The sequence below is a fragment of the Rattus norvegicus genome, chromosome 13, assembly GCF_036323735.1.
Source record: "Rattus norvegicus strain BN/NHsdMcwi chromosome 13, GRCr8, whole genome shotgun sequence".
NCBI lineage: Eukaryota > Metazoa > Chordata > Mammalia > Rodentia > Muridae > Rattus > Rattus norvegicus.
Window position 1 is genome coordinate 81,826,293 of NC_086031.1, and position 9,344 is coordinate 81,835,636.

Consider the following 9,344-nt stretch of genomic DNA (forward strand, 5'->3'; position numbering starts at 1 on the left):
ATGCGCCAATAAACCTTTAGAACTGATAAAGTAATTTAGTGAGGCTGCACAGTACAAAGTCCATATTCAAAAACCAATTAATTTCATGTTCAAATAGTGAAAATGTTGACAAAGAAATAAACAGGTGATCTGCTCACAGAGATTTCAACACACACACACACATACACACACACACACACACACAAAATTAAAAATTATCTAGGAATGCATTTAACCAAGGAAGTACATGATCTTTACAATGCAATTTGTAAAACACAGAGGCAAGAAATTGAAGCAAATACAAAAACATGGAAAAATATCCCATGTTCATAGATGTCAAAAATTAAGATTGTTAAAAGTTACCATACTACCCAAAGGATCTAAAGAGTCGATCCAATCCCTATCAAAACAGTAATAACTTCCCTCACAATATTCTTTAAAGAAATAGAATAACTGGTACCAGATTTTAGATAAAGTCAGAAAAGATCCTAAAAGCCATCCACAGGGGACTGGAGAGATGGCTCAGTAGTTAAGAGCGCTAACTGCTCTTCTAGAGATCCTGAGTTCAAATCCCAGCAATCCCATGGTGGCTCACAACCATCTGTAGTGAGATCTGATGCCCTTTTCTGGTGTGTCTGAAGACAGCTACAGTGTACTTATATATAATAAATAAATAAATCTTTTTTTAAAAAAAGCCATCCACAGGCAAAATTACCAAAACATGAGGTATTATAATTCATTATCTCATACTATAAACAGAAAAGAGGGAGTGAGGGGAAGGGTTGGGTGTCAATCAAAAGTAACAAACTATAAAAATAAAAAGGAGATCTAATATTTAATAAGCTAATTAAAAATAAAAAATAAAATAGAGGTAACCTATTTAGGTGGATTGAAGTCGAAACTTCTTTTAGAAAGTTAATTATGCCAAATGATGTTTCACTGGAGCACACAGGTGAAAGGACGTCTCGCTAAAGCAAACACACGAAAGACTCTTTTCCTGAAGCAGACACAGGTTAAAGGATGCTTTGTTATTGCAAACACATGAAGGGACGCTTGATAAAAGAGCATAAATATCCCCCACAGACGGGGTGGGAGACAAGCACTGAGCTTTGGTGGAGTTTTCTCTGCCCCTCATTTTTCTTCGCTAACAACACACATGTATTGGTTTGCCTTGCACAGAACCGTTGAGCTCAACCTGTGAGAATGCTATCATTGAAAGAAGCTCGCCCAAGTACTGCTCGTGAGGCTCCTGCAGCAGCTTGCTGCTTCAGCAGTCTCCCCTCAGGCTGGTTGGCAAGCCTGGTGCAGTTTCTTCAGGATTAAACTACAGCTGCCTGGTGTCTGCTTGCTGAAAGAATTAGACGACAGTTGCCTGTTCGTGCCTGGTGTCTGCCTGCCTAGAGGAGTGGTCCGCAGCTGCTGAGTCATATTTGCTGTTCGCTATGGGACTGAACTGCTGCTGCCCAAGAAGATGGAGCTCACCCCAAAGAACTATTGCTGAACAGGTCCACTCCCCCCACATCCTAATAACTTTTCTCTTCCACCACCTCTGCTGGGTGGTGGGCTAGAGGAGAGGTCAAACCCTTATTAAAAGTAGGTTGCAGGGCTGGAGAGGTGGCTCAGTGGTTAGAGCACTGAGTGCTCTTCCAGAGGTCCTGAGTTCAAATCCCAGCAACCACATGGTGGCTCACAATCATTCTGGTGTTCTTGACTGAAGAAAGCAACGGTGTACTCACAAAAGAAAAATAAATTATTTTAAAAAAAAAAAGTAGGTTGCAAAAAATTTGTGCCTGCAGTGGGTAGAGCGGCTTTGAAAGCTCAAAGTCTATTAAATGAGAATCTTGGTGCCAGATAGTCTACCTCCCTGTAAGTTATTTGTCAGGGAGGTCCCAGAGGCCCCCAAAACGATACAGGCCCTTACCACTATTGTTTGCTATGGTGGTTTGAGTATGCTTGGCTTGAGGAGGTGTGTCACTGTGGGGGTGGACTTTAAGAGACCTTCCTCCTAGCTGCCTGGAAACTAGTCTTCTTCTGTTTGCCTTTGGAACAAGCTATAGAACTCTCAGCCCCTCCTGCACCATGCCTGCCTGGATGCTGCCACGCTTCTTGCCTTGGTGATACTGGACTGAACCTCTGAACCTGTAAGCCAGCCCCAATTAAATGTCCTTTATAAGAGTTGCCTTGGTCATGGTGTCCCTTCACAGCAATGTAAACCCTAACTAAGACCATTGCCCAACAGAACTACATAGAAAGGCAGGTTGCTGAAGAGATCACATCTCTTTGTTACAGAACAGAGAGAACTCAAGCCAGGCTGGACGTTTCCTCCTTGCTAGCTGTCACCCACAGTGTCTAAAGACACTGTGCAGGCTGTTAGAGAGAACTGTTCTCAACGGTCTTACTCAGATGTGGACCCTGGGTCCAACCATGCCCGCAGGTCAGGCAAGGTGAGCCCACTCGTGCAATAGGGGAACGGCTGTTGTGGACTTGACGGAGTCAGTTCCCTGACAGAGTCTGATTCCACCTCCATGGCTGGGAACTCAAAGGCCCTAGTGAGGAAGCATCTGGTGTTGTGCTGAACAGACAGGATACAACATCAAATTACCATCTAAATAACCATGTCTACGGCCATGGGCTAGTGCTGCTGCCCTCTTTGCTGTAAGAACAGATTTTACAGTGCTCCGCAGAGATGCATTCCGGCCAAGGTCCTGAGAAGAAACAACTGTTGAAAGCCCAGCCATAGATGGGACTGTTCTACCCGGCTCCTCTGAAGCTCAGGAAACATTGAAGAAGGGGTGGAAGGAACTCTAAGAACCAGAGGAAGGCAAGGAATGGGGTGGGGCACTGAGCGTTGAGCTTAAAATAGCTGGTGAATCTTGAACTTAACGCTGTATCACCTATACAGGATTGGGGCAGTTACACCCTGTCATAGAAGGAGTAGAGGCTTATGGGACTCTCTCTCCCTGAGGATTTATACAAAACCAACGGTTGCTAGCATGCAGGGAGACATCTTCAGTGGTATAGCCACTCATAAAGGGCGCATGCTTCTGTAAACACCCTAATGAAATCCATAGGGGCTCACACACACACACACACACACACACACACACACACACGTAGTAGAAGGGAGAGAAAAAGGATTTTTATGAATGGGAAGGAGGACAAGAAAGAGGACTAGGGGATGAAAGTATCAAACCGTATTATTAAAAATTAAAATTTGGGGGCTGGGGATTTAGCTCAGTGGTAGAGCGCTTACCTAGGAAGCGCAAGGCCCTGGGTTCAGTCCCCAGCTCCGAAAAAAAGAACCAAAAAAAAAAAAAGAAAATTTGATCATGAGATCCTTTCGGTTCATAAAGCGTGATGACTGGGTGTTTGTGCCATTGCATGCAGGACATGTGCAATCCACTAAACCTTGTTACGACATGGGCACATTACCCATCTGACACGAAAAGGAAAAAATGTGATCATGAAACCCTTTGTTACATACAGTTAATACATACTAACAAAAAAAATTCAAAACGCACCACAAAATGGTAGAAACCAAAATAGCACAGTGCTGGCATAGAAAGTCAGAGAGGCAGGAGAAATAAACCACGTAGTTGTAGGCCAACTAGTTTTCCATAACAATATTTGAGAAAGTCTCCGTAATGAATGGTGCTGAAGAAAAAATCCAGGCCTCTCTTCATCAAGGTTAAAAGTCAACTTAAAATAGATTTTAAAAACTTAAATAAATTCCATCTAAGCCATGAAACTATAGAAGGAAACAGAAGTGCTCCGGGCCACTGGCCTGGAAAAAAAGTAGTGAAATCCCCAAGACACAGGCAACGGATGCAAAAATTAAACAATGGGATTACATAAGACCAAGATGCCCCTTACAGTCGGAAAGACAGCCAGAGTGAAAAGACGACTGGAGAATAGGAGCAAATGTTTGCAAACGTTTGACAAGGAGCTAAATTCAAAATACATGAGGGACTCGACATCAGAAGCTGAAAATATTAAAAATCCAAAATCATCTGATCTTAAAAATGACTGTACCTGAAAATTTGACATTTCTAAAAGGAGTACAAAGAACAACCAACAGATATGTTTGTTTGTTTTTTTAAATCCTCAATATCACTAATCAGCAGAGAATGAAAACTGACCCACAAAGGGAAGTCATCAAACCCTGGTCACAGTGGTCACTTAGCAGCTATGCTACCCATGTCCCTTCATGAAGAAGTCTGTTGAAGTTTCTCATTCTTTGTGTTACTGTGAGATTACAACTCCCTCATGGCTGTACTGTATCCATATAGGACAATCTTAGCTTCTCTCACAGAGAGAGGCTATATCCATGTGTCCTCTGACTTGGAAGCTGAGATTTTATGTCTATATCTGTTTACCCACTGTGGGGAGCAAAGAGCAAAGACCAACAAGTTTCTTCATCTCTAACTTTAGTGCCATGGTGTAGAGCTAGCCTCGAAGCACCCGCTAAGTTTAATAGAAGTGTCAGATCGATTCAACTATCACATCCTCTGTGGTAATTAGGACGAACCAGTGGCCTTTTGCACAGTAGGCATACACCCTACCATTTCGCATAGGTGTGAAAGCTCAAGGTTGACAGAAAGAGTCTCCTCATTCTCTACATCAACAGAAAGCAAGGTGCCCAGGGTCTGTTGTGTATGCTCTCTCTCCCAGTGACAGCTGCCAAGTCTTTAAGGAGACTTGTAATAGCAGTTTTATGATAACCAGTCTCCAAGCCAGTGAGGATAATACTTCTAATGAGCTCTAGTCCATTGGTGAGAGCTATATAAGTTGACACTTAAATGTGAAAAGTTCTGAGAAATCTGGGACTATACCTGATACTGTGTTGACACTCCAGCAACAGCTTCATATACAAAGATTCTGCTAGAGTAAATGTTTATTTTTTCGTTCTCTCATGTGTATGTGTGGGCATGTGTGAAAGCTCAAGGTTGACATAAAGAGTCTCCTCATTCATTGAGGCAAGGTCTCTCAATCGAACCAGAGCTCACTGATTGAGCTAGCCTCGCCCCCCCCCCCCATTCCTTGTCTCTGCCTTCCAAGCACTGGGATTATAGGCAGGCCACTATACCCATCTGGCATTTATGTGGGTCCTGGGGATTGAACTCTGTCCTTGGGAAGTACTCTTGTACTTGGGAAGCAAGGACTTTAACCATTCAGTCATCAATCCAGCCCTGGCGTGGCCTTTAATAATAATAAACAAAATTGAGAGAAATGTCACTTACTTTAACCCTGACAATTTCAGGTGGAAAGCAAGATCTGCCTGCTTTTTCCTCACTGTGAGAAATGGCTGAGCATCGTCCCAGACACCGCTGCTTTTATTTTGAATTGATAAACTCCAAAGATATTGAGGTGAATTAAGGGATTTTCCTTCTTATCAATGTCTTAGAATCCAGCTAATAGCAGATGAAAGAGTCCAATGCACAGGATTGATTTTTTTTTCCCTAGGCATTTACAAGAAAGCGGCCACTCAATGTCCAGGAAGAATAGCATCTCATTTCTCTCCCTTTGTCTGCGCTGGCTGGTAACCTACAAGAATCCGAGAACAGCCGGAACTGAAAGGTCAAGCTGGAAGGTGTACTCATCTCCAAAGAGGTCACATAAATCCTTGAATTACCTGAGATAACAAAAGCCCACTGAAAACACCAGGGAAGTCATGTGATTCCGCTGACTCCGCTGGCTGCTCCCGCTACTCTTACAAGACCGCCCTGGCACTGTAGAAAAAAAAAAAAAAAAAAAAAAAAAGAGTACATTGAGTACATTGCCTGCCTTCGGATCCCTTTCCCCTAACTGGACCACCTTTTCTAGGTTCAATAGGAAAGAATGCGGCCTGGTTCTAGGGCAAGTTGATTTACCAACCCGGGTTGATCCCCATGGAGAAAGGGAGGTGGGAGGAGAGGAGAAGAGGTGGGAGGGAGAGACTGGGAGGAGAGCAGGGAGGAGAATCTGGGATCCGGAAATAAAATTTTAAAATTAATTAATTAATTAATTAATTAAAAGCAAAGGCCTAATGGCCCCTAGAATCATTTGCCTTGGTTGTTCTCCACCTGTGTAATCTTGGGGAACGTTTTTTTAGAATTTCCTTATGTATAGGACTACTAAGGGAGATTTAAATTTAAATTTAAATTTTGCAAATGCCAGTTCAACCTTTGCTACTTCGGAGGGACGACAGCCATGCCGCCACCCGATGAGGGAGCTCAGAGCAGCAGACTCCACTTTGTAGACGCCTGCTCTATTGGGCAGAGCCGGCCAATGCCACAGGCAGAGGAAAAGCTGGTACTTCATTATACGTAACCCGCCCACGCTCCTCTTCCTTGTCATCTCCTTCATGTTTTTCCTCTCTCTTGTTCTCTTTTCTTTCCTCCTCCTCCTCCTCACCCTGTACCTCAAGATAGATAGAATGTATCCAATCCATTCTCCAGGCCAGACCTTGCCGCTCTCAACACTAGGCCTAAATACCCAACAGCCATTTAAAGTCTCCACATCTGTGTGCATAAACCCTCAGCCTCCTCATTCCCAGCCTGACTCACCACTCCCCACCCACCCTCTTGCCTACCACCTGCTGGTGCCTCAGAAAAGCCCATTTTAAGTAATGGCACCATTATCTGCCCAGATTCCAAGGGCAAACAAGAGGAGACAACTCAGCACTTCCTGTCCGTCAGCTCCCGCCCACCTCTGGCATCCGGCTCTCAGGCTCTCACCTGCCCACCTCCTCGGTCCTGAGCCTGCCTCCTCTGGCTCCTGCTGGTATCTAGATCTCCGTTTCTCTCTCTCTCTTGACTTGTAACTCCTTTTATTGTTTTTTTTTTTTTAATGCGTTCCAAAATTTTCCTTTCACATGAACTTCCAAATCGTTAATTTTGCTTTCAATTTGGCAAACTCCTCTTTGACTTTTAAAGTTAAAAATCACCGCTTCTGTTGGTTTTAGTCTTTTTGTTCCAAGTCTTTGGTATACATGTAATTGTTTTTGTCTTGGGGGAATTTGTTTTGTTTGTTTTTAATAAGATCCAAGTTCATCTCCTCCATTAGCTGTCATGAAAGCAGTTTCTTCTCATGGAGTTTTTGCCACCCTCTGATGTTATCACTGAAAACACCTCAGTGCCCTGAATTTTTTTCTTTGTGAGTTCTTGACTCTGTATTGTCCTGGATCCCAAGTCCAGCTATAAAAATGGCAATGACTTCAGGAGCCCTGGAAAGGGATGCATCCGAGATGCCAGGTAGGTGACAGGACACACACACACACACACACACACACACACACACACACACACACACACACACCAGAGGGGGTGAGGACCTCTGCATGAAGTCTGCTGCTGGTTGGGGATTTAGCTTAGTGGTAGAGCGCTTGCCTAGCAAGCGCAAGGCCCTGGGTTCGGTCCTCAGCTCCAGAGAAAAAAAAAAAAAGAAGTCTGCTGCTCACCCTCTACTCAGCAAGGGAGCCAGTTCTCAGAAGTGAGGTGGCCCAGTTCACACCACATGCCAACCTACTACGGTGTAGCAGAGGCTAGCAGGTCTCCTGGGTCCACCAGCGCTGACGCTGGGCTTTGAAATCCCTGTAGTGAGGGATGGTGTGACAAAGTCTTCCTTTCCTAGAAAGAGGGACAATGACTCTAGAACAGGAATGCCTGGATTGTGATCCCACCTCCTCCACTAACCAGCCGGGTGTCTTAACCAACTCACGGCATCGCTCCGGACATCTGTTTCCTCACTGAAAAAACAATGTGATAAAATATGCTGTGTCTCCTTCGCAGGATTCTATGAGGTTTTAGTAAAAAAAAAAAAAACGTTTTCAATGTATGTTTTGAAAACTAAAAAAAAAAAGGTATAAAAATCAAACTGCCCTACTAAGCTATAAACGTAAACGTCAGAGAGAAATGACTCGGCGGTTTAGAGAACTGGCTGTTCTTGCAGAAGACCCAAGTTTAGCTCCCAGCACCCACTTGGCAATTCACAAATACCAGTAACTCCAGTTCTAGGGGCTCTGATGCCCTCTTCTGTCCCTCGCGGGCCCTCCAAGCCCATGGTGCTCTAATGCACATTCAAGCAAACACTCATGCACATAGAATAAATACACCTTTAAACATAAGCATCCCTTTGTCGGGGAAGACTATGGTTTCTACCAAGAAAGCCCCACATTGAACTGAGGCAATGCAGCCCCAAGAAACCACAGAGTCATGTGCGCTCTGAAGGAGGGAAGAAGGAAAATAAAACCGAAAATTATTAAGGTTCGCTGCTATAGGATGTTCTCATGAATTTACTGCTCTGATGGGAATTCCAAGGGGGTAGGAAATGGGACAGGTTATGGTTTTTAGGAGAATAAAGGAAGATATCCAAGGGGATTACCCAGAGAGGATCCGGAAACTCAGTGGAGATCAGATGCCCTGACCGCTGGAGGGTAGTCAGAAGGCCTTCAATTGTGCCAATCCTCCTCTTGATTTTATATTGGTAGGACTTCGTTGCTTCACACAATCTCGTTCCTCTTCACGAAGCAAGCATTCCATGGATGAGAGCGAGAAATGAGAAAGCCCCGTTCTCGCTCCTTACTTCTCTTCAACCGTGGATGCTGGGTGACATTTTACTCTCACGCTTTATTAATCTAAGACACCATCGATTATGAGACATCGCAATTTTATGTAATACTGAGAAGGAGAAATTATTTCCAGTTTAAATTTTGGCACATCAATGATGAGAATTATTTCCACTTCAGAGATGATAAATGGGGGGGGGGTTGATCTTAGAACCCTGAAACATAGCGTTGATTGGGCCAATGGATCAAAGTAGCTTCCACTAACTGCACCATCCATCTACAGGGGCTGGGCTGGTACAGTGTAGAATTCTCCAGAACTCAGAGTACGAACAGTCTCTGCCAGAGAGGATTATTGACGGTGATCACTGGGAAAATTTTCTCAAGGCCAAGATTCCTCTGAGGGAAAAAAATGGGAGAAATAAGTACAGAACATATAAAAATGGTTTTTGGAAAGGAAACAAATGCTTTATTCCCAGAGATGAGGAACAAATTTGACCCTGGCTACCTTGTCTCAACACATAGACCAGTGCCCATCTGTGGATCCTTATAAGGGCCTAGAGTGCAGAAGAAACCCAGACCTCATGGGATACTGTGGTGGGTTGAATATGCTTGACCCAGCGACTAGCACTACTAGGTGGTGTGGCCTTGTTGGAGTAGGTGTGTCACTGTGAGTGTGGGCTTTAAGACCCTCATCCTAGCTTCCTGGAAGTCAATGTTCTCCTAGTGGCCTTCAGATGAAAATGTAGAACTCTCAGCGTTTGTTGCAGCATGCCTGCCTGGATGTTGCCATGCTCCTGCCTTGATGATAATGAACTGAACC

General features: G+C 44.1%; 1 non-coding gene across 1 annotated transcript; it reads left to right on the plus strand.

Annotated features, from left to right (window-relative positions):
• Window positions 1–3,313: 3,313 nt before the first annotated feature.
• Window positions 3,314–3,421, plus strand: LOC120096426 (small nucleolar RNA U13). Its single transcript, XR_005492844.1, has one exon. It is a non-coding gene; the product is annotated as a small nucleolar RNA U13 (small nucleolar RNA).
• Window positions 3,422–9,344: the final 5,923 nt, after the last annotated feature.